General features: G+C 38.0%; 2 long non-coding RNA genes across 4 annotated transcripts in view; both read left to right on the top strand.

Moving 5' to 3' along the window:
- LOC128110723 (uncharacterized) overlaps positions 1-2,074 on the top strand; it is a 125,025-nt gene extending 122,951 nt beyond the window's left edge. For all 3 annotated transcript variants that reach the window (XR_008218298.1, XR_008218297.1, XR_008218296.1), the window contains one exon: positions 978-2,074. This is a non-coding gene — a long non-coding RNA (uncharacterized LOC128110723). The remainder of the gene's footprint in view (positions 1-977) is intronic.
- Positions 2,075-11,223: 9,149 nt separating this feature from the next.
- Positions 11,224-17,438, top strand: LOC128110470 (uncharacterized). Its single transcript, XR_008218215.1, has 4 exons — positions 11,224-11,288; positions 11,413-11,483; positions 12,853-12,997; positions 15,702-17,438. It is a non-coding gene; the product is annotated as an uncharacterized LOC128110470 (long non-coding RNA).
- The last annotated feature ends 8,169 nt before the right edge of the window (positions 17,439-25,607 follow it).

Here is a 25,607-nt window from a genome sequence, read left to right as displayed (position 1 = left end):
GGGAGATCCCTGTGTCTTTCTTGGGGTTCCTCTGTCTTTTGACTTCAGTCTGAGGGTGTGTCCACATCATGTTGTCACTAGCCATGGAGTGTGTACCATACCTTCTCGGTTTCCTAAGCCATGTTCATATGTAACAGGTTCTTTATAGAACTCCTACAGGATTTTTCCTATGGTGACACTAACTGCTTATAACAAAGAGTAAAATTCATTAGTACCCTCTGGTTGTGAATTCTAAAGACTCACATAGCCATTGTAACTTTAGGTCCCAGGTAGGATTTTTCTCAATGTCACTGTCCACTTAACAAAATGTTAGTCCTGTAAATAGAATTTTTATTAATGGAGCTAAATATTTTTATATTTGTTGGACATGTTTTCACTATCTGTTCATGACCTTTTTCCATAGGCATGTCCATCTCTCAATAATATCTTATGGTAGGACCATTAGTACATTATACTACATATACTTCCAGCATCCCTAGTCCCTAGTCCTTTGACATTTTTCTTTTAAACTGTGCAGAGATGTTCATTATTTGTATTTTTCAATGTCCAAGTTTTTATACCTGGTCTATAAATGTATTATCCACCAGAGGTAAGAACCCTCCCCTCATGTTTGATTTTGGTACATTTATATTTTTTATACTTTAGACTTAATAATAATGAATGTATCTTCAATCTTACTTGTTAAAAGCAGATAGGGACTGCTGTTTTTCTAGATAATTAATGCGTGAGCCCCTTGGAAAACTCTGCCTTGTGTCAAACAAATAAAAGATAATCAACAATATTTGGGTGCTATAAATAGCCCCCCCTTTTCTTTTTCCTTACGGGAATGTAGAATTTTTTAAATGACTACTACTTTGGACACTAGGAGACTGGGGGAGACCAATTTTTCAATTTGTCTATTATAACCATAGCTTATACTTACTGTATTTCTTTTCAAAATTCTTCATTCTAATTTCTTTTTCACTCTCGGGTTTCAGGTTTTCCAGCTAATTTTGAAGGGGCTGAAAGAAAATGTTCCCACTCAGTGTCTCAAGCCTTCCTTCTTCCCTTCCAAAGATCACCTGATATATTTCCCAAGGAACCTAGATGACCATGAAGGAAAAGAGACCAACATCCTGCCTACCGAACATTAGGGAAGGCTAGCTTCCCCTCCTGCTGTCTTATTGGGGTCTGTGGGGTCACCTTTCCTGCACTGGCCATAGTAAAACAAGAACTGTTTAAATCTCCCACAGTAACTGTAATGGCTAGAAGAAAACATTGCAGGTGTTTTCAGAACAGTTGCAAAGTATGTGTTAATAGACACCAAAAAAAAAAAAAAAAAAATGCAGAACAAAAACCCCAGAAACCTTGAATCCCTGTTTTAAAAAAAGATTTGATAATTTAAACCTATTTTCAACTTGCATTATGTTTATAAAATTATCACATTTGCATGACACAGTGGCCCAAATAAACTTTGCCCATAGCCATGATTTCCAAGAGCTCCCTTCTGTCCTGCAGGTAGTGAGCATGCATGTCTTGGTAGGCCTGTGTAAATCATATTAGGAGCATCCACATATTACCCTACACACGTGTTTCAGCATCCCTAGTCTTTGGTAATAATAAACAGCGTGTGACAGTCTCTGGGAATCTCTGCTAGCAGTGGATTTGTTGAGTCAAGGGTACGCTGTTTTCTCAAATTTATTAGATGCTGTCAAATTGCTTACAAAAGTTTTGTGTCTCCTTACAGCAGTCCCAAGGGTGGTGTGTATTCTTTCCTATTGGTTTCATATCACATCAATATTTGGCATTATCCCACTTCTGACTTCCTACTTCGTTGAAGTAAAGACCTTGTAGTTTCAATTCACATTCCTCAACTCTGTGTATCCGCCGACAGTACATCCAGCTGCCTCTTGGATTTCTTCTCCTAGAAGTAGTTCTCCTTTGCAGTTTTGAGATTTGTTTTTCATTTTTTGATTAGAAATTTTTATATTATTGATGTGTTTTTCTTTTGTTGTTATATGAATTAGAAATGTCTTTTTCCATTTATGGCTTATCTTTTCAATTTGCATGGTCTTTCAGTGAATAGAATTTTAGATTTTGCTACAGTCAAATTCATCAATAGTTTCCTTTTGAATTGTATTCTGTTTTGTCTTATGAAAGAAAATCTTTTTAAACTTGAAGATCAGAATATGTTGTTTTTTTTTGTTTGTTCCACATTTTCTTTTAACATTTAGCTCTTTAATGCACAGTGAAAGATTGTGTGTGTGTGTGTGTGTGTGTGTGTGTGTGTGTGTGTGTGTATCTGTTGAAGAAACAGAACTACTTTTGTTATTTAATCCCTAGACATTACAACAGTTACAGTCTGTTCAGAAAAGCAATAACTGTGTCTAATACATCAAGTAAGTGATTTAATTCAGATAATTTATTACAAAAAAAGAAAAAGAAAGCATTGAAGTAATGGAAAAATAAGGATAAGAGAGTTTTTTAACAGGAAAAACAAACAAACAAATAAACAAACAACAACAACATGAAGAGCTGATACAAACAGACCGGAAGGTGTCAGTATTTCTGGGATGCAGCCCACATACCTAAGCCCAGTGTAAAACTCTGCTGAAAGTCAAGGACTTGCTGAACCTGCTACCCCACTGTACTTTCGGAGTTCATCAATGTAGTTTCTCATATCCCAAGATTCCTCAGATAAAATTACAGGTAAGAAAAAATTGTTGATTACTGTTCAGAGTTCATTAAAAAAAAGCAAAAACTAAACAAATATGTTTAGATGATATACTCTTTTCCACACTTATCCCCAAGACCATGAACGGCAATGTTTGTAACCTTTTTTCTCCTACTGACTCTTAGTTGTTTTGTATCCAGTCAGATTTCAAGTCAGCTGCCATTCTTTCTCAGCTTGGAAAACTCAAGTGTTTACTCCCCACAACTTGAGCTCTTAGGGGTATTGGATATAATTGCCCTGTGGTATTTCAGTAACTTTTCCTAGGAATCCTGAGAGGTTTTGATATGACTGACTAGTCTTTCCATTTTCTTTCTTTTTCTTTCTTTCTTTTCTTTCTTTCTTTCTTTCTTTCTTTCTTTCTTTCTTTCTTTCTTTCTTTCTTTCTTTCTTTCTTTCTTTCTTTCTCTCTCTCTTTATTATTTTATTTTATTATTATTTTGTTTTGTTTTGTTTTGTTTTCCAAAACAGGGTTTCTCTGTGTACTTTTGGTGCCTGTCCTGGATCTTGCTTTGTAGACCAGGCTGGCCTTGAACTCACAGAGACCCACCTGGTTCTGCTTCCTGAGTGCTGGGATGAAAGGCATACACCACTGCTGCCCAGCTCTTTTTTTTTTTATTGTAGCAAGTAGATCATACTTAATTGTGTCATTTAAACTGCTGTGTTTTCATGATTTTTTGTTAATTTGGTAAACTGAAAGAGAGAACTTTTAGAATTATCTGGTTTGACTCTGCTTAACTCATTGCAATTCTATTTATATTTCTTAAATTTTAAGATATCTTTAAAATTTTGTATTTTGAGGTAACTTATGAGGAATATATTTGACATTTGCATATCCTTAGACTTCAAGCTTGTCTGCTGAAAACAATGTAAAAAGAGTTCTGACTCAGTAGTCTTTGAGCTGCCACCTTAGTATGTTTATATTTATTGATAGTACCAACAATGTGCTGCTGACTTTGCAGTTTCCACTTTCTGTTTTCTCTGCTTCCCTATTTCCCACCCCCTCTACTGGGTATGATGTTGTGGTGGTTTGAATAAGAATGGTTCCCATAGGCTCATATATTTAAATGTGTGGTCATTCAGGAGTGGTGTTACTTGAAAGGGATTAGGAGGTGTGGCCTTGTTGGAGGAAGTGTGTCATTGGGGGTGGGCTTTGGAGTTTCAAATGTTCAAGCCAGGCCCAGTGTCCCCCTCTGCCTGCTGCCTGTGAATCCAGGTATAAAACTTGCAGCTATTCTCCAGTCCCATGTCTGCCTGCATGCTGCCATGCTTCCTGCCATGATGAAAATGGGCTAACCCCCTGAACTGTAATGAAGCCCTAACTAAATGCTTTCCTTTATAAGAGTTGCCACAGTCATGGTGTCTCTTCACAGAAATAGAAAACTGACTAAGACAGGAGTTAAATATATTTTCATCCTTCAAGTAGCTACTCTGAAAATTTTAGCATATCCAATTGACAAACTATCCAACAGAAATTGGTATCTTCACAAGACACTCAGAAATAGAATGGCCTTAGGACTTTAGTACCAGTCAAGGTTATCTGAGCCTTTGTCTTTTTTTGCTGAGATTTTGTCTTGCTATGTTTCCCCTTCTCAGGTAAATGGTTGTTATTGTTCCATGATAATAAAGCTGTGGTCATTTGGACTTGTCTACTGTGTACCAAGTCATTTACTCACTCTTTATTCCTCTCCCTCTGTTTTCTTCTGAATCAACATCTTTTTGCATGAAGAACATTAGTGAGAAATTCCTTCTGTGGGTCTTTGGATAGTCATTGTAATCTACTTCCGTTTGTGGAACTGTCATTTGATTCTAACTTACATGATATTAGATGAATCCAAAATACCTGTTTTTATGAGAGTTTAAACATTCTTCAGCTCACGAAGGGGGGGGGGCAAGTCACTATCTCCCCCCTCTTTGCTGCTGCTGAGAAGCCAGCCCATCTCTCTGTTGATGGCTGTCTGTGTCTCCTCTTCGCGTGTTTTGCAGTCATCTATTTGCCGCTGCTGCTCTAGAGACGACTTGAATTTTGTGGGATGTAACACGAATCTTAAAAGGTCTTACTAATAAAAAAACAAAACAAAACCTGGAGCCAGATATTGGAGTGAAAGCTGAAAGATCAGAGGAATAGAACAAGCCGGCCACATGTTCTCACTGCTAGGAAATCCTTAGCCTAAGAGAGCTACCTCCTGTATACTCACGCCTATATACCTTTCTGTATCCTTCCATCTTACTTCCTCTCTCCACCCAGCTACATCACTTCCTCTTTCCACCCAGCTCTATCACTTCCTGTCTGTCTGTACAGACCTCCAGACCTCTATGGTTAACTAGCACTGTGATTAGAAGCATGTGCCACCATACCTGGCTCTGTTCCCAGTGTGGCTTTGAACTCACAGAGATCCGGATGAATCTCTGTCTCCGGAATGCTAGGATTAAAGGCTTGTGCTACTATGTCCTGACTTCTATGTTTAATATAGTAGCTGACTTTGTCCTCTGATCCCCTGGCAAGCTTTATTTGTTACAGCACAAATAAAATACCACCACAGTGGGATTTCCTGAATCTGAGAACTGCATATCACTTCCAGCCACTATTGACTGGACTTTGTGCATTCTTCCTCTGGAGCACCCTTAGCAGTGTGTGCAACTTTCTCATTTTACTTCTGTCTTTGGCCTCCTGTGTTTTCCTGTTAGTCTCTGTGTTTTTCTCAACCGTTAAACTGATTTCCCCGCTTTTTCCCCTTTTCATTACTTTTCCTAATTACATTTTTTCATTTTTTTATCATTTTTCTCCTCCTCCAACTCCTCTCAGATCCTCATACTGCTGTACCCACCCAACTTTATGTTCTCTCTCTTTCTTTCTATCTCACTGTCACTCGAAGAAAGCAAAAACAAACAAAAACAATAAACCAAATAAATCAACACAATAACACAAAACCAAAAATCAAAACAAACAACAAAAGACCAATAAGAGCAACAACAACAAATCCGCCCAAACCTGTAACAAGTCACAACAAAACAAAAGGTCCACAAAAATATGATTTTGTGTTATGTTGAACACCTTCTCCTGGGCATGGGGATGATGTACCCAGTGACACTTCCATTAAAGAAAATGGATTTTCCCCTTGGACAGTATCAATACCCTTTGAGTGTCAGTTACAGAAAACTCTTGCTTAGGGGTGGGACCCCAAATCTATGCAGGCCTTATGCGTCCTGCCACAGTCTCCGTGAGTTCACAAGTGCATCAGTCCCACTGTGTCTGGAAGATGCTGTTTACTTGTGCTTACCCATCCTCTCTGGCTCTTAGAATCTTTCTGCTTCCTTTTACTCAAAGCTCCCAGGTCCCTGAGGAGAGGGATTTGATGTTGACATTCCATGTGGGTGTGAGTGCTCCAAAGTCTCTCACTCACTGCAAAGTGTCCAGTTGTGGGTCTCTGTATTAGTTCCCATCTGCTGCAAAGGCAGCTTCTGAGACGAGGGTCAAGCGAGGCACTGATTTATGGGTACAGCAGAATGTCATTAGGAGTCCTTTGATTGCTATTAAACTAATTTTCTGATCACTGAGTTACTCTTCAGCCATGCCCAATATTTTTTAGTTTTATAAGTTACTATTTATTTCTCCCCAAATTTTCCTGTTCCAGGCTTTCCCTAGCAATCATCTTTGATTATTCTCAGTAAAAAGTATAGAAAACAAAGCAGTTAGATTGAGTCTGATATAAAGAAAATTCCTTTATGCAAACATGCAAGTGACTTTTTAATGTTTTAAACAATGATGGAATTATATATTTTATGATACATTTATTTATTTTTTTATTTTATGTGCATTGGTATTTTGCCATCATGTACGTCTGTATAAGGTTGTCATATTTGAGCTGGATTACAGAGTGTAATGAGCTGCCAGGTGGGTATTGGGATTTGAATGCAGGTCCTCTGGAAGAGCAGCCAGCGCCTTTAACCACTGAGCCATCTCTTGAGCCCCAAAACATTTATTTTTAAAGGTTTACTTTTATTTTTATTAATGGTATGTGTATCTGTATGTGTATGTACCATATGTATGTGTGTAGCCATTTGCATGAGAAGAGACCATTGGATCCCCCTGGACCTGGAGTTGCAGGTGGTCCTGAGCTACCTGGTGTGGGTCCTCAAGAAAAGCAGAAAGGGCTCTCAACCATTGAGTCACCTTTCTGGCCCCTGTGTGATACCTGATTCTAAGAGTAAAATTTCCAAGTATCTCTCTATATGTATACACACACACACACACACACACACACACACACACACACACACACACACAGAGAGAGAGAGAGAGAGAGAGAGAGAGAGAGAGAGAGAGAGAGAGAGAGAGAGAGAGAGAGAGAGGCAGATAGATAGATAATGGATAGATAGAAACTCTTTATATGTACTTTGGGTAATATTGTATTACTTTCTTAGACTTTTGATTCCTTCCTCTATTTCAATCAAATTAATTGTGCAATTCCTTCAAATTTATCATTTGAAGTCCCTATGGTCTAATTCTGATCTTTGTTCCTTAAATGGATAATCTTTCGTGAAATAATTTTTCCTGTCAAGATCCCAGATCAAGTTAATAAACTTTCCCCCACTGGCTTTGCTGGTAGATAGACTGTCCCCTCTCTGCCCCTTCTGGAGCTCATAGTCCTATATGTGCCCCAGCTTTGTAAGCTTGTGTGTGAGGTGAAGGTTTGCACAGTCTTACTTTCCAGCTCAAGCAGCTCCCAAGCCTTGTTTTATGATCTATCATCTTCCTTTAATTTGCAGAACTGACTAATGCCTCCCTACTCCCGCCTGCACCCCGAAAAGCTGTTAAAGTGCAGCAGTGGTTTCCTAATCCATTCTCTTGTCTCCTTGCTTTTAGCTCCTGAGGATTTTGTGTATGTCTTTGTGAATTTTGGCTGTGCATTTTAAACATGGCTCTTTGTGCTTTCCCCCAATACTTCCTGATGTTGTGTCAGAGGATTTTCTGTGTCTCTAATCTGTCCTGTGACTCAACATAAAAGTCCCACTGTTTCATCACTTAGCATCGGAACCCTCTGCGCGACTCATCCTTCTGACAGTCCCACTAGCCCTGGGAATAACATTTGCCACTGTGTTCTCTCTGATATGCTCGAGTATGCTAATTCAAGGCTGAGCCTTGTGTGGAGAGTGGTCTCCTTGTTTGTATTTCTGAGTTTGAGTGCATACTCCTAGTGCACAATGTCAAGGACACTTCTAGCACATAGTTTTTTCCTTTGCTCACATAACAGTGGCTCAAGGACATTCCTGGTTCAATTTCAAATCAGATGTTTATTTTACAATTTCATTAGAGGTAATGTGAGGTAATGGAAATAGCACTGGCTGGTGTGAAATGACTAAACTAGAGCTTGTACACTACTAAGTGTGACCTTCAATGAAAGCATCCTTCCTAATACTATTGTCTTAAAACTCTCAAGCTGTGTGTGTGTGTGTGTGTGTGTGTGTGTGAGAGAGAGAGAGAGAGAGAGAGAGAGAGAGAGAGAGAGAGAGAGAGAGAGAGAGAGGTGAAAATATGTAACTCATCTGAGATTTTCATCTAGCTATCAGAGCATGGAAATACTAAATCCTACTTTTAAATCTTTAAAACAATAATTTTAAAGTCATTCACAAAAATGGAGTCAAATGGCAACCCAGTGGAGTTTTTTTCTCATCTCAGGAAAAAGGAGTCTTTACATAGGTTGACTTAAAACTATTTAGGTAAGAAAATGGACTGGTGAAATTTCAATAGGAGTCTGTTAATTAGCCTAGTAGGTGTGGAGGTTACATGAAGGTCTGGAACTATCTGACCCAGAGCATAGGTGGAGGAATTAAATATAGTCCCCAGAGCTTGTAATTAAAGAACTAACTGTGGTGTCTCATTCTTTGCAATTCATTGTCACTCAGTACAGCCTCCATATCCTGTTTCCTCCTACTTTTATACTTGGCCTTAGTCACACAATCTAATGAAGGCCAGAAATGCTCAACAGAAGACACCAACGAGACTTAGAATCCTAGTTGCCTCATGAGCCAAGAGCCTCCTGCAGTAGTAATCACACACACACACACACACACACACACACACACACACACACACACACACACAGAGAGAGAGAGAGAGAGGGAGGGAGAGAGAGAGAGAGAGAGAGAGAGAGAGAGAGAGAGAGAGAGAGAGAGAGCATCCGAAGCCAGAGCACTCCTTTTAGTGGGAATGCTGGGAAGGACATTTGTTGCTCTTTTCCCTCTTGGCCTTGTAGTAACTTTAACATTTCAAAGGTGAGTCACTCTTTCCTTTTTCCCTTTCAAATTTTAGTAGGTCCATTTTGTACCAGTGATTAATGAGGTCATTTTTTTCTTTAATTTTCTTTAATAGCACTAAAAGACCTCAACGCCTGTGATATAATTTCCTCAAATAGCACTGGTAGCCTTTTCTAGACTCTCTCTCTCTCTCTTTCTCTCTCTGTGGGACTGGAGTTGTTCCTAGGGAAATGTACCTCCCATAGACTTCCAGTAGATGGCAGGTACAGTACTTTCAACATCTCACAATGTGAAAAAAAAATCCAACAGCTCAGTACATAAAAATAGATGTTACTGTGTTTTAGTCTCAAGTGCAGTGGAAAGGAGGGAGGAAAACTTGTGTTTATGGATCTAGCATCATATTATCATATAAGTATCTGCTTATTTTTGTCTTCTACTAAAAATACAAATGCAACAAATGAAAATATATCTTTATCAGGGAATGCCTGTAATTCCAGATTGCAAATTAAGCACTTAAATGTTGAATAATATAATCACCATGTTATAGGTGTTAATTAAAGTGCTTGGTGAACAAAGATACATTTAGCAATTTTTAAATATAAATTTTGGAGGATGAGAAACTATTGTTTTATGACAATTACTGTCTAATCGGCTTCCATTTACATTTTATTTATTCCTTTTTAAGCCAGACTCGTGGATGGCAGAAGTATAAATGCAGATACATACATGTGGAGATAGACATCACAATCATTCCTTTGTTTTCTATGAATAATTAATCCTATAATGATTCCTCCCACTTACTATAGATATGAATTTCTTCAATATACTTGGAAGGAAGTTTCTCTCTGTAAGCTCTGGTAAGAAACAAGGAAGCAGACCTCTGTTAGATAAAAAAATCAGAATGATTTTTTCCTACAGGAAGATGTTTGTTCTGAAGAAGGCCACTGTGAAAGCTGAAAAATATTGTGTCACCCATCCATATACACACTTTCATTAAAAATACATACAGTTTTTTTTTTTTTTTTTTTTTGGTTTTTCGAGACAGGGTTTCTCTGTGTAGCTTTGCGCCTTTCCTGGAACTCACTTGGTAGCCCAGGCTGGCCTCGAACTCACAGAGATCCGCCTGGCTCTGCCTCCCGATTGCTGGGATTAAAGGCGTGAGCCACCACCGCCCGGCAAAAATACATACAGTTTAATACATCTGAAATAGCCAGGGCTTTCAGACATGCCAGGCTGATGGACTGAGTTCATCCATTCATCCCTTCCCTTCAACTCTTACTCACCAAGTACATACCAATGTTGGGCATTATTTTTCTAAAGCACCAAGGACTTAATAATACATAAAACTTTTTTTTAAAAGAACCAAATCAACTTAGCTTACAATTTAAGGGGAAGTACAGACAAGAAGTAAAGAAAGTAATTAAACTATATAATATCACATTGGGGAAGATCAGAGAAAAATTCCAAAGTCCCATAGCTACAATTTTGATGGGACTTCAGTCATATACATCTTGTGTGTAAGCAACCTATGTGCAACATAAATGTGCTAAATTCATTGAGAAGACATGATATATGATGTAAGTATAGGGACATACTAATTATCCTCATTTCTTCACTACAGATCGATGTTTTGTGTGTTTATGTTTGTTTGTTTTGAAACTGGTTCTCTCTGTGTAGCCCTGGCTGTCCTGGAACTCGCTTTGTTGATCAGGCTGGCCTCAAACTCATAGAAGTGTGCCTGCCTTTGCCTCTTATGTGCAACGATTAAAGTTGTATACCACCCCACCTGGCCAGGTTGAATGTTTTACATTACCAAATTTTATCCTAACTCCTAAATATCAGGTAAAAAAAATTAATAGTTATTAAAATTAAAAAGAATGAACATTAAAAAGCATTTTTAGTTCGTCTAAAACAGAATTGTAATCATTTTTGTTTCCTTGGTATCTCTCTGAAGTCATTCCAGAATTTAAGAATATTGCTTCAATTCCATTTTGAAGTAATCTGCCTTTGGGGCTTTCTGTGTTTCCTATAGCAGAGGGCAAAGCCAGCCAGACTGAGCATGAAGGAAGAGCAACCAAACAGAACAAAAACTCAGCCGTGCAGCCGAGCTCGGCAGGTGCTAGAACAGAGCCTGGCTCACTCACTGCTCACGGTGTCTCCTATCCAACCCAGGCCTCTTCTTTCCCTGCTCCGTCTATCTCTCCCCTTCTTGTTCCATTCTTCTCCTGTTCATTCTGCTTCCTTCTCTCTTCTGCAGAGAGGCAGACCACACTCAGCGATTCTCTCATCCCACCCATTTCAGAAGGAGGCTCTCAAAGCTGTGAGTCAAGTTCTCTGCACTCTTATTTCAAAGTCTTCATTTGACAAGTCTAGACCCATCCCGTCCATCCAACAACAAGGAAGGAAAGGAATGGTCCCTTTTGTTTGTTTGTTTTGTTTTCTAGTGACTCTTGATAGTGGGAAGAAGAGACTCATGTGCTGGGAAATTATCTCCACGTGTCTCCATTATAACCAGGTAACACAGAATCTAGCCCGTGTCTAGTGTCTATTTAGGTAAGTAGATAAAGTAGTCCAACAGAGAATGCAGTTAATCCAACAGATCAGTTTTTTCCTTTATCCAGGTCTTCGGTCCCATGTGCTTGCTCATTTACCTGCTCAGTCAGGCACGTTACTCCTACTTCCTTGTAGCTACAGCCAAGGGGACTTCTAGAATCACATAGAGAGGTTGTGTTTTTAGAAAAGCCTTATATGAATGAAAAACCCTTCAGTTCCTCAAAGAATCCACCCTACATTTCCAATCACTCCCAATGAGCTCTGCTACTTAAAAATTGATGATGGTGGAAAGAATTCTGTTAACAGTGAAAATGCTACCAAGAATTTTCTACACTAATTAGAACTTGGGAATAGGTGAACTCTGTTCATTCAAACTCTCTCTTAAGACTGACACATCACACAGATAGACTAGGGTCACTGAAAAAAATGTAGAGAGTTCCTCACTAGCTGAAAAATATAATAGCTGCCTTAAAATATGCTCAAAAATGATAAAAAATAATGTTGCATAATCCTAATCGGTCTTAATAAAAACCCGGAGCCAGATATCAGGGTGAAAGTTGAAAGATCAGAGAAGCAGTGTAAGCCACTTCTTAACTCACCAATTCCTCAGCCTGTAAGAGCCTGAAAAGACCTGAGCTCCTGTCTCCTCCCACCTTATATTCCTTTCTCTGCCCAACTATATCACTTCCTGTTTTGACCTTCCTAGAACTGGGATTAAAGGTGTGTGATCCCAAGTGCTGGAGTTAAAGGTGTGTGCCACCTCTGCCCAGCTGTTTCTCTTTTAGGCTGGATTAATCTTGTGTATCCCAGTGTGGCCTTGAACTCAAAGAGATCCAGACAGATCTCTGCTTCTGCTTGCTGAGTGCAAACACTGCCTGACCTCTGTGGCTAACTCTGTAGCTAGCTCTGTTCTCTGATCTTTAGGCAAGCTTTTATTTCTTAGATTACAAGCAATACATCACCACAAAATAAAATTTATAGAAAGGTAAAACAGCAGTTTTTGAGTCAGATATGTGACAAATGAAGAACCGTGATACAGGTAAAGTATGACTGCGCTACTATAACAGCCAAGAGAAACAATTCATTGTTGAATTCATGAAGTTTCATTAAAGTAATATGGTGGGAAAGCCAAGGGTAAGATTGAGAAGTAGGAGAAGCTTATTATTTGGATAGTCTTGCAAAGGCTAGATATGGGGAAGCACAGAGCTCATTACGAAAGTAAGAACTGAAGAGGAACTGTATATCAACTTTTCTGGGTCATCCTCTTGGCTATCAACTGCCTGGAGTTTGGTTGCCTGAGGACTCTCTTCTTTATTTTGCTTTGTTCACAGTATCTCTCAGCTGGGTTCGCTGTCTGCATTCACAGACGAAGACATTTTCACTGGATCATGCTTAATGCTTTCATGAAGCCCTAAAGAGACTGAAGAGCTTTCTAGATCATCAAACGAATTGTGGATCCTATACTTCCAATTACTGGTATTGGCAAGTTAAGTCTTGTACACAAATGTGGAAGAAAAAAATGTCACCCATTGTCTTGCAAAATGTCTTCTAGGCCACAGTACACATGTGCTGTCTTCTCAAACCATGCTCTTCTACTCTGCAAAGTGTGCTTCTATTTTCTTATTATTCATTAGAAACCATCCAGAGTTAGTGAATTTTGTATTGTTTTTGAGGTCATAACCCCAAAATTGCACACACTATTGCCTTCTCATCAGGTCCTTCTTTGTTTTCCTAATTCCATTTTTTTTTCATGGTGCAATCTACACATACTTGTATGCTACAATCTATTTCCCCCATCTCCCTTTCTCTTCCACTCCCCTTCCCCCCCGTGTGTGTGTGTGTGTGTGTGTGTGTGTGTGTGTGTGTGTGTATGTGTGTGATTTGATATGGTAATGATATATTCCAGACCAGGTCAGGTTTTCCAGGCTCATTTCGTTTCAGTTACCGTCTAGTAACATAATTCATCATCACGGCTCCTGGAGTCCCATGCCATGACTGCCTATATGCAATCTATGTACACATTTGTGTGAAAATCCAACCAAGCATCACTTGCTTTTAAGCAATTGAAGAAAGCCTAATTTGCCAGAAGGTGGGAATAATTACCACATGACAAAAATCCCTAATCAATTAAAGAGCTTAGCATTAAAAGTTTCCAAAGCCATCAGTCAGACATTTACTATCTAAAATAGCAATCAGGAAAGAGTAATGACACTGCTTCCAGATGGTTAAAAATTAGAATAAGAATATCTCCCCCCAAAAGGTAGAGTAGTTACATTAGTGAAAAGTATGTAACACTCTCAGTAGCAGTGAAGCACTTTATAATTCAAATGCACAAATTTTATAGGTAAATTTGGACTTACCCCCACCCCACCACATACACACATACACACATACCCAAATGAGTAGTTGTTTAGGCACTGAAGTAATCTTTTTCATCGGTTCCCACTATTGTTATTGCAAACATATTGTCTTTGTAGCCTAGACATGACTTTAAAGGACCATCACAGTATTCAACAGTATGAGCATGATATTCAGATAATTTAGGGGGAGGGGAATTCTTTTTTAACTATTCTAGGGCTCCACCTGGAAGCAGACTTCCCACCTGTGATTGTTTACTCACCATTTACAACATGAGAAAACATCCAAGATCACCCTAGACAGACCCATTCTGCCAGATCTCCAGGAACCGGTGCACAGTTAACAGCCATCAAAGAGATGGAGCTGTGTCTCAGTGGTTACAATCCAGATGACCTTTAATAAGCTAATACATTTCTTTTGACCTATGGTTTCTTATTCTTAAGATGAAGAGCAAGGAAATTCTGCCAAAAATAAAATATAAATTAAAAAAAAACAAATCAAAGATTTTAAGGTATTTAAATGCTTAAAGAGTCTTTCATTTACAATATAGTTTTGCAAATTTTGATTCATATAGAACCTCTGGTTGGGGATTTAATGTATGCTGACCATGGGAGATTTTAAAGAGTCTTTGGCTGTGTACAGTAGTTAAGTCAATGTCATATGACTTGGTTTCCTATGGTGTCCAAAATGAAACATTTAGACTGTACAATAAACCATCAGGCTTTCAAAAATGTAAAGATGGATCATAATCAGTACATCATCCAAAATCACAGCTCCTCCTTTAGAAGTAAATGTTCCTGGGATACTGTGAGGACATTGAGATATCTTTTAACCTTACATTACCTTAAAAAGTCAAAATCTAACAATCACAACCAACCCTTTAGGAACAAAACCAATTATTTCATTTATTTGTTGCTATATAGGATGAAAAAAATCACTGTAAATATACAGATTTTCCACTTCTAGATACAATAAAGGTTTTGTGGAAATGTGTAACTTTGAAAATTAACCTAATTATGAATTGAAACTGGTAGATATGGTTCTTTTGCGTAGTGTAGAACCTTCTAGCAGTGGCTTGCTCTTTGGATATAGCATGTCGTGATCACTAGAGTTAGTACCAAAGTCCCCATGATTTTTAAGGGTCAAATGTCTTTGAGTAAGGTTTTGTACAATCAGTGACTAGTTTAGTAACATAGAGAATGAGCAAGTTTGTCTTGTTCTTTTTTTTTCTTTATTAAGATTTTTTTTATTCATTTTACATATCAACCACAGATCTCCCTCTCTTCCCTCCTCCGGCACCACCCCCCTCCCCAGCCTTCTACCCCTCAACCCATGCCCCATTCCCTCCTCTGAAAAGCTAAGGCCTCCCATGCTGAGCCAGCAAAGACTAGTACATCAGTTGAGGCAGGACCAAGTCCCTCCCTGCTGCATCAAGGATGAACGAGGTGTCCCACCATAGATAATGGACTCCAAAAAGCCAGTTAATGTAACAGGGATAGATCCTGATTCTACTGCCAGGAGGTTCCTTAAGCAGACCAAGCTACACAACTGTTGTTCTTGATTTTAGTGGAAGTGTTTCAGGTTTCTCTCCATTTAGGATGATGTTGACTATGGACTTGGTGTAAATTGCCTTTATTATGTTGAGGTTATGTCCCTTGTATTCCTAATCTGTCTAGGACTTTTTCATGAAAGGGAGTTGGATTTGCTAAAGACCTTTTCTGAATCTAATGAGATGATCATGTGGATTTTTTTCTTTCAGTTTGTTTATATGTTGGATTATATTTATTGACTTTTATATATTGAATTGCTCCTATATCTCTAGGATGAAGAGTACTTGATCGTGGTGGATAATCTTTTTGAGGTGTTCTTGGATTCGGCTTGCAAGTATTTTATTGACAAGTTTTTGCATCTTTATTCATAAGGGAAATTGTTCTATAATTTTTTGTTGGGTCTTTGTGTGGTTTGGTATGAGGATAATAGTAGCTTTTTAGTAAGAATTGGACAACATTCCTTTAGTTTCTATTTTGTGAAATTATTTGAGGATTATTGGCATTAATTCTTCTTTGAAGATCTGGTAGAATCTGCACTGAATTCATCTGGCCTTCTGTTATTTTTATTGGAACTTTCAATTACTGCTTCAACTTTACTAGGGATAATGGGAATATTTAAAGACTTATCTAGCCTTGATTTAACTTTGGGAGATCAAATATACCAAGAAATTAATCCATTTCTCTTTAGGCTTTCCAGTTTGGTAGAGTACAGTTTTTTTTATATATATATAAACACTTTATATATAAAGTACCCTCATGATTCTCAGAGTTTCCTCAGTGGCTGTTGTAATGTCTCCCTCTTCATTTTTAATTTGTTTAATTTGGATCCTCTCTCTCATATTTTTGGTAATTTGATTACGGGTTTGTCTATCTTGTTGATTTTCTCAAAGAACCAACTCTTCTTTTTATTGATTCTTTGTATTAGTTTTTGTTTGTTGTTTCTATTTCAGTGACATTAGACCTGAGTTTGATTATTTCTTGCCATCTACTTTTTTTAGTTTATTATTTCTTCTTGTTGTTTCAGAGCTTTCAAGTGTGTTGTTAGGTTACTAATATGAGACCTCTCCTCCTTCTTCTCCTTTGTAGGCACTTGGTGCTATGAACTTGCCTCTCAGACCTGTCTTCATTGTGTCCCAAATATTTGGATATGTTATGTTTTCATTTTCATTCAATTCTAAAATATTTTTAATTTTTTGATTTGTCTTGATTCATTTCTCATTCACTAATGAGTTCAATTTCCTTGAGTTTGTAAGCTTTCTGTTGTTTCTGTTATAGCTTTCCAGCTTTAATCCCTGGTGGTAAGATAGGATGCAGGGTGTTATTTAAATTCTTACATCTGTTGAGACTTGCTTTGTGTCCTAGTATGTGGTACTTTGGAGGAAGTTCCATGAGCTGCCGAGAATAAAGTATATTCTCTAGTGTTTGGGTAGAACATTCTATAGATGTCTGGTGGGGACATTTAATTTATATTGTTTTTTAACTCCAGAATTTCTCTGTTCAATTTTTGTCTTAATGACCTGCTTATCAGCAAGAATTGGGTGTTTAAGCCAATCACAATCACTGCATGAGAGTCAATGTGTGATTTTAGCTATAGGAGTTTGTTTTATGAACTTGGGTACCCTTATGTTTGGTGCATTGTTGCTGGATCCTAAGAGCTCCCTTGGGGAGGAAGGGATAAGGCGTAGCTTCAATGATACAGACACTGGGAGTCAGTTGAAGGCAAACAGCAGACTCGTTTATTCAATAACTGGAAAGGCCTTATTTTATTATAAGACCCAAACTATGTCCCAATCTGGTGGCATTGCATGGTTGTCTCTCATTGGCTGAGCACAATCAGGAACTCTGACAGTGATCAGGAACTCTAACAGCACCTGTTGCTAGGCCCTCAGGCAGACTCCAGGTTGGCTCATAAGGAAGTACATCATGTGCATGCCTGGGCAACTGGTTGGAGCCAATTTCCTCTTGCTACAGTACACAGATGTTAAGAATTACAATATCATCTTGATGGATTTTTCCTTTATTGGGTATGTAGTGTCCTTGCCCTGTTACTTCTGATTAGTTTTGGTTTGTTCTCTGTTTTTTTTTTTTTTTATCTTTTTTTTTTTTTTTTTTTTTTTTTGGTTTTTCGAGACAGGGTTTCTCTGTGTAGCTTTGCATCTTTCCTGGATCTCACGCTGTAGACCAGGCTGGCCTCGAACTCACAGAGATCTGCCTGCCTCTGCCTCCCGAGTGCTGGGATTAAAGGCGTGCGCCACCACCGCCCGGCTTGTTCTCTGTTTTATTCAGATATTAAACTGGCTTGCCTCTTGGGTCTATTTGCTTGGAATATCTTTTTCTGTCCTTTTACACTGAGGTGTTGTCTATCTTTGATGTTAAGGTATGTTTCTTGGATGCAGCAGAAAGATGGATCCTGTTTTCTGTAGTCTGCATCTTTTTTATTGGGGAATTGAGACTGTTAATATTGAGAGTTACTGATGAACAGTATTTATTGATTCCTGTTATTTTATTGCTATTGTGTGGGCGTTTTCACCTTCTTTTGATTTACTATCCTGGGGTTGTTTCTTCTTTGTGTTTTCTTGGGTGTGGTTAATTTCTTCAGACTGATTTCCTTCTAATGCCTTCTGTAGGGCTGGATTGGTAGATATTTGGTTTTATTATGAAATATTTTTCTTCTTCCATCTATTGTGATGTGTATAGTAATCTGGGCTGACATTTGTGATTTCTCAGAGTTTGTAGAATATCAGCACAGGCCCTACTGGTTTTCAGATTCTCTACTGAAAAGTCAGATATCATTCTAATGGGCCTGCTTTTATCTGCAACTTGGTCTTCCCTTGCAACTTTTATTATCCTTCTTTGCTGTATACACTTATTGTTTGATTATTATGCATCATGGGGAATTTCTTTTCTGATCCTGTCTATTTGGTATTCTGTATGCCTCTTATAACTTGATAGAAGTCTCTTCCCTTAAATTAGGGAAATTTTCTTCCATGATTTTGTTAAAAATATGTCCTGTGACTTTGACCTGGGTTTCTTCTCCTTCTTCTATCCCTATTATTCATATCATTTTTTTTTATTTTGTAGTGTCCTATATTTTCTGGATGTTTTGTGGCAGAATTTTTTAGGTTTAACATTTTCTCTGAACTATCATTTCTTCCTACTTGTCTTACTAACCTGAAATTCTCTCTTCTGTGTCTTGTAACCTGTTGGTGAGACTTACCTCTGAGATTTTTGTTTGACATTCTAAGTTTTTAATTTCCAATTTTATTTCATTTTGGATTTTCTTTAGTGATTCCATTACTTCTTTCTTGTCTTAAAATATTTTCATTATTTCATTCAACTGTATTTTCAGGGTCTTCATTATGGAATTCACTCATATCTTCTTTACGATTCTTGATCATTATTCATTATTGCTGTTTTGAAGTCCTTGTCTTGTACCTAAGTTAAATTGCTTTTCCAAGGTCCCATTTATAATAGTGCTACTAGCTTCTGCAAGAGGTGCATTGTTTTGGTTGTTCATGCTTGGCTTGGTTTTGTTTTGACTTTTGTTTATTATTGTTTTTGCTGGGACCTAGTCACCTGGAGTTATGATATTTTGGTGTTTCTTGCTGTTTCTTGACTTTGTTGGATGCATGTTCCATTCTTTGATTGCTGTTGCTAACTCTGGCTCCTAGGCAAGTGTGGTGGCTATGGAGTCCCTGGTAAAGAGAGCTTCTGTAAGTCAGCCAAATGGGTATTCACTAGGAGGAAAGAGTGGGAGGCAGAGTGGAAGATGGTTAGGGGGACTAGAGGGACACACTAAGAGGCAGAGTCTCTGGTAATGGAGGTAGGGTGGGGGGAGGGAGTCCTGCAGGCAGGCTGCTACAGGACTAACTGTAACTCTTGAGAGACCTGAATGGAGGGCAAGGAGGAAGTGAAAATTACCTATGTGCTTTCCAGTCTAGTGCGGCCACTGGGGGTCCCTGGTAGACAGTGTTTCTGTGGATTGACAGCTGACGCAAATGGATGGAGATGGGCTAGGAGGGAAAGCTGAGAAGGGTGGTAGTAAATATCTGGGAGGACCATGGGTCCACACTAAGAGGCCAGGTCCCCAGGGAAGCTAAGAAGCAGTTTAAAGATCTTATAACAGCTTTCTAGTTGGATTTTTTATTTTCTATTGTAATTTTTACGTGATTCACTGTGTTTCCTGATTTAAGGAACATGGTACAGTGTTGAAAGAAAAAGAAATTGTGAATGTCTTGTTTCAGAAATGAAAAACCTGATTCCTAGAGAGGGGAAATAAATTCAAGCATGAAGAGAATGTCCAGGCAGCAGTCTAGTTAACATTTTATAAGCATTTCTTGTGTGTTCCAATTATTGATACAATGTCTGATTTTCTTATCGAAATCTGCACCCCTGGAAGGTTCTTCTATTGGTTCTGTCAATGGTTGGTGCAGTAGCATCTTCCTCATAGAGAATACAGTGGCCAAAGTTTTCTACGTTTTGTCTCTGTTTTGAAACAAGGTCTCACTCTAGTCTTGAACTCTAGTCAGTCTTATCACCTTGGCCTCCTAAGTGCTAAGATAGCATGCCAGATACAGTTTTATTATTTTTCGTTTAGACTTAAAATCCTGTAATACACATATAGAAATGCACATGACATTCATGGGAAACCATAGTGCTCACCACAGAGGTTTCTTAAAAAGTGAAATCAACAAGGTTAAGGATTCTCTTCAACTACCTCCAAGTGCAACTTTTTTCTTCATCCTCCAAGGCACCATTAAAGCTTCATCAGTTAGTTTTGCTTATCTTTTGGAAATAATAAAAATCGACACACATTACATTTGATCTCTTTCAAGCAATCTTCTGCTTGTGAGGTTTATATTTACTAAAATTTATATACCCTATAGTTGATTAGCACCTAGGTTCTTTCCAATCTGAGAGTATTAAGAAAAATGTCTCTGTTTGGGGACACTTTTTTTTCCCCTAGGGTAAGCATATAGTTGTAAATTGCTTGTTATTAGTAGGTAATAGTAAGCAGTTTCCCTAGAATATAATGTGAATTGCTTTTGTTTTGCATCCTTATAGACACTTGCTTTTTCATTCATTGTTAGTTTTAATCATTCAAGTGGTGTGTAGTACTCTTTCAGTGCATTTAAAAAGAACTTTTGAAGTAATTGTATTCCCATTAGTTTTAAGAAATGCTACAGAGAGACCCTGTGTGCTGTTTGCCAGGTTTCTCTTAGTGGCAGCATCTTCTGGAGCTCTACAACTCTGACTGACACTAGTGCTGTCATGGAAAATAACATCTTGGTCATCAATAGGATCCACACATTGCTTATCTATGGCCACATCTGCTCTCTCCCCTTCACAATCACTTTGTTCTCCTCTGTGCATCTGCCAGTTCAAGAAAGCTATATAAATGGACCCAAGTCATTTAATGCTCTGAGCTTGGATGACTCTCCAGAGAATTATGCCAATGTACTCTTTTTATTAATGAATAGTACTTCAGGAAAATGATATAATACAACTTACAGGTTAAACATTCACCTGTGGAAGGAATTCGGCTTGTCACCTCCCCTCTTACTATTACAAATAATTCTTCTGTAAACATCTATATAGAAGTTTTTGTGTGAACATAAATAGTCTTTGCTTTGGGATAAATATTCAGGAACAGGTCATATTATAGCTGCATGTTTAATTGTTTAGAATAAACTGCCTATATTTTTTTCTAGAATAGTTATTTTACATTTTCAAGAACAGTGTTGTGAGTGATTCAGTTTCTCTGCTCCCTTTGGTTATTGTATAGTGGTAGCTCATTGTGGTTTAATTTGCATATTAGTCTTTCTTTCTCTTTTTTTTTTTTTTTTTTTTTTTTTTTTTTGGTTTTTCGAGACAGGGTTTCTCTGTGTAGCTTTGCGCCTTTCCTGGGACTCACTTGGTAGCCCAGGCTGGCCTCGAACTCACAGAGATCCGCCTGCCTCTGCCTCCCGAGTGCTGGGATTAAAGGCGTGCGCCACCACCGCCCGGCTTTCTTTCTCTTTTTTGACACAGTGTCTTATACAGGTCAGGATGGGTTTGAACTCCTTATGTACCTGAAGATGCTCTTGAACTTGTGATTCCCCCCTGCAACCACATACTGAGTGCTGGGATTACAGGTGTGTGCCATCATGCCTGGCTATATTATTTGCTTTTCTTGATGGTGGAGTTTTAGTCTTTTATATTCCTGTCCCTTGTTAAATATGTAGTTTGTAAATACCTTCCCCAGTCTTCTGTTTGTCTTTGTAAACTCTGAGTCTTTTCAGGGAAAACAGAAGTGGATGGGCACACGCTCATGCACACAGGGGCAGCATTAATTGGACTTGGTGTTGTTTCTAACAAAAAATAAATAAAAAGAGGCCATGAGGTGTAGCAAGAATCTTAAAGTCTTATTAATAAAATCAAACCTAAAGCCAGGTATTGGAGTGAATGCTGGAAGATCAGAGAGGCAGAACAAGCCACAGCCACCTCACCTCGCCAATTCCTCAGCTGATCCTGTTTCCTCAGACTGGATGCCTCTCAGCTGAACTGCTACTCAAAAGCCTAAAAGCTTAACCAACCTAGTTCCTGGTTTTCACCTTATATACCTTTCTGCTTTCTGCCATCACTTCCTGGGATTAAAGGCTTGAGTCACCATGCCTGGCTGTTTCCAGTGTGGCTTTGAACTCACAGAGTTATGGATGGATCTCTGCCTCCCAAGTGACAGGATTAAAGGCGTGTGTGTCACCATTTTCTGGCCTCTATATCTAGTGGCTGTTCTGTTCTCTGACCCCAGATAAGTTTATTAGGGTGCACAATATTTTGGGGAATACAATATTACCACAATGAGGTCAGAAAGAGTTGAAATAGGGCCTTAGTGGGGAGTTGGAGGGAGATAGTGTATAGATAGATATACATAGTATGCATTGTATAAATGTATGGAATTTAAAAAACCTACTGCTTTATGAAACATTTTTAGTTTTGCTTTTTTATATATTTTATAGTTTGTACATTATGTTTAAATTCATGCTCAACTATAATTCAATTTTTGCACATGATATGAGGTTTACAGCAGGATACTTCCTTTATAAATTTATAGTTCAATTGCTGTCTGTGGTTTATTCAAAGTTTTCCTTTTAAGTCATTTGAACTTTCTCCACAGCTTTGCAGATGCTAGTTGGGCATATTGGTTCTCTGGAGTCTTCAGTTCATTGATCTACTTGTCTACATCTACTAGTAGCATGCAGTCTTGGTTATTAGATGCGTAAAATAAATCTTGCAACTGGGCAAATCGAGTCTTACCACTTTCTTATTAGTGTTTAAAATTGTCCAATTTCTTTGACTCTTTGTTAAAATATTTTACAAAGTTATTTCACATATACAAAAATAGTAAAATGATTTTTAGTCATTCTGTCAACTGTACACAAATAAAGAGAAATAATAGCTCCACAATATTAACATTTTAAGCCATAAAATGGTTGGCTTTTCCATTTATCTAGATTTCTTTCCTTTATCAGAGTTACATTATTTTCAGTGTACAAGTCTTATACACTATTTTACATTTATATATACGTTTACTTTTAGCAGTTGTAGACAGTATATTTTTATTTTAGTTCACATGTAATCATTGCTAGTATATAGAAATATTATCATTTTTTCTTCTTTATTTTGTGATCGTGTGGCCTAATGAACTCACTTATTAGTTCCAGGAGCGCTTTTATTCCTGACTCATTTAGAGGTGGCATTTAGCAGAATGAGATGAAATTGGCTGTGGGTCCCCTTCCTTTCCTAAGTTACGAGTTCCTGTAAGAGTTAAAATTCAATATTGGTTTCAGTAGGTAGATGAGATCTGAGCTTCAACATGGGGAGGGGATGGCAACAATGTAGCACAGAGAGCACTGGCTTTGCAGAAACGTTGTGTCATTGCCAACTACTGGTGTGAGCAAAAGAGACAGTGGAGCCTCACAAGGGACACCAAAGCTGGCCTTGAAGAAAGAGCCCCGCCCCCTAAACTGATGATAAGCACAAATGAGGTATGGCGTTAGAGTTGCTTGCTAAGCCGTTCATTAACCATTCTATTAAGCAGATACTGGCAATTTCTTTCCTCTTTCTATCTTCTTAGAAGAGGAAAAAACCAAGGAGAGTAAGTAAGAAGTGAATGTCAAGAGATCAGTCTCATTGGTTTGGCTAAGTGTCCTCCCAAGTCTATATGCTGAAGGTTTGATCCCCAAAGTGACATTATTGGAAGATGCTGAATCTTTAGAAGGTGGGGACTTTGAGAAGTAAGAGGTCACAGGGAACATGCCCTCAAGGGGTTTGTGAGACTCCTGGTTTGTTTTTTGTTTTCTCTGCTTTGCTTTACTTTCAGGCTAATGAGCATGAAGAGGTTTCCTTTGCTGTGTGATCCTACCACAAGCCTACCTCATCTGAGGTCCTAAAGTCAAGGGCTGCCCTATCTTGGATTGCAAACTTCTAACTCTAGAATCTTTTTCTCTTTATAATTAATTACTTAAGGTATTTTCATATGGTAACACTAAACTGACAAATACAATTTTATATATATATATATATATATATATATATACATACATACATACACACATACATATTGCATAGTTGAAGATATTTGGGAAACATTAAATAGCACTGAACTTGGGATATACAATTACAGGAAATACAAAGTAAGAGATTATTATACATTATACACTCAAGTTTATTTAAAAAAATTATATATATATATATATTGCTCAATACCTTTTGAGAAATGTTAGGCTGTATATATTTAGTCAGGGGAAAATGCATGTTTATTTAAATTCAGTTGTTAAGTAATACATATATTTCTTAACACAAATATAATCAAGCAAGTCCTCTCTGCAGCAGAAATGGTGGTGAATATGAATATCAAATGGTTCAGAGTCCTTTGATCTGTGTACAGGCTGCAAATGTTTGGAGCCTTCAGCAGGTTCTCAACTGTTTAAATGACCCTGTTTTCCAGAACAGAACATTCTTGAGAAAATATTTCTTTCTGAGCCTTTGGTTGCTGTAGAACAAGATAAACAAGTTTTTATTGAAGCAAAAATAGGTAACTTTCACTTCAAGAAGTAAACATGTTATTCAAAGAAGTACATTTGTCATCAGAAATGTCTGATTGTTTCCTGAATGTTAACTTGGCAAATGTATTCCTGTTTCTATTTATCTCCAGTTGAAACCCTTCCCTGAAGCATACTCATTTCTAAACATGATATTTTTGTACATACCCAGTGATGTGCCAATATGCACACATGCACACACATATACACAAATACACAGACACAGACATATATAGAGACACAGACACACAGACATTTACACACAGGCACACACACACACACACACACACACACGCACACACACACACACATATCTTTCTGTAAAAATACATACAAGGTCATTCATTAATGCCAAATACTTCCCTAGTACAGACCAGCTGTATTCAGTTTGTACCAGACAGGGCGAATGTAGACTAAAAGTGACCATTTATTAATGGTTGAGTTTCTGAAAGGGGAAAGTTGAACAGTGTAAACACTCCTTTATCTTTAACTTACCTGCATTGTCATTAAGACACCTTATTTAAAACCTTGTTGGAGAAACTTCACATCAAGCTGTAAGAGTTTGTCCTTATTTTGAGCTCCTGCAATTGAACTGAAATTCAGTTCTGTATGTAAAACTCACTTTCAATCACTTGTATCTTGTTCCACAACATTCACAGCTCCTCTCAAAGAAAGGAGTTATTGTTGGAAGGGTAAGTGTGATTGCCCCAAGCAAAATGAGCTTAGTTTTCATCAGTGAAGAGACTTTGAAAACTCTCAATATAATGTAAGTGAGTAAGACCAAGAACCCCAAGAGTTGCCCAGAGCAACAGACATGACCATGCTTTCTGCATGCTCACCTCCGGTTTCAGGTGAACACAGCAAGGAATGAGGTGGGAGAGTGTGTCATAACACGAGACGATTGCTAAATTTTACATTCTAATTTGAAACACCTTGAATTCTTTCTGTGTGTACCTTCCTACCCTACTAGAGAGCCTGAACACCTAAGCCATTTTAATGAACTTTGTCATACTCAGCACACACAGACTCAGGATTTGGGATGTGGGTATGTTTTCTCACTGATTATCCATCCCACCAGAAATGGTTAAAAGGCCC

The sequence above is a fragment of the Peromyscus californicus genome, unplaced genomic scaffold, assembly GCF_007827085.1.
Source record: "Peromyscus californicus insignis strain IS unplaced genomic scaffold, ASM782708v3 Scaffold_15__1_contigs__length_86483966, whole genome shotgun sequence".
NCBI lineage: Eukaryota > Metazoa > Chordata > Mammalia > Rodentia > Cricetidae > Peromyscus > Peromyscus californicus.
Note: the sequence above shows the minus strand (reverse complement) of the source record. Positions and strands in the feature narration are given on the sequence as shown.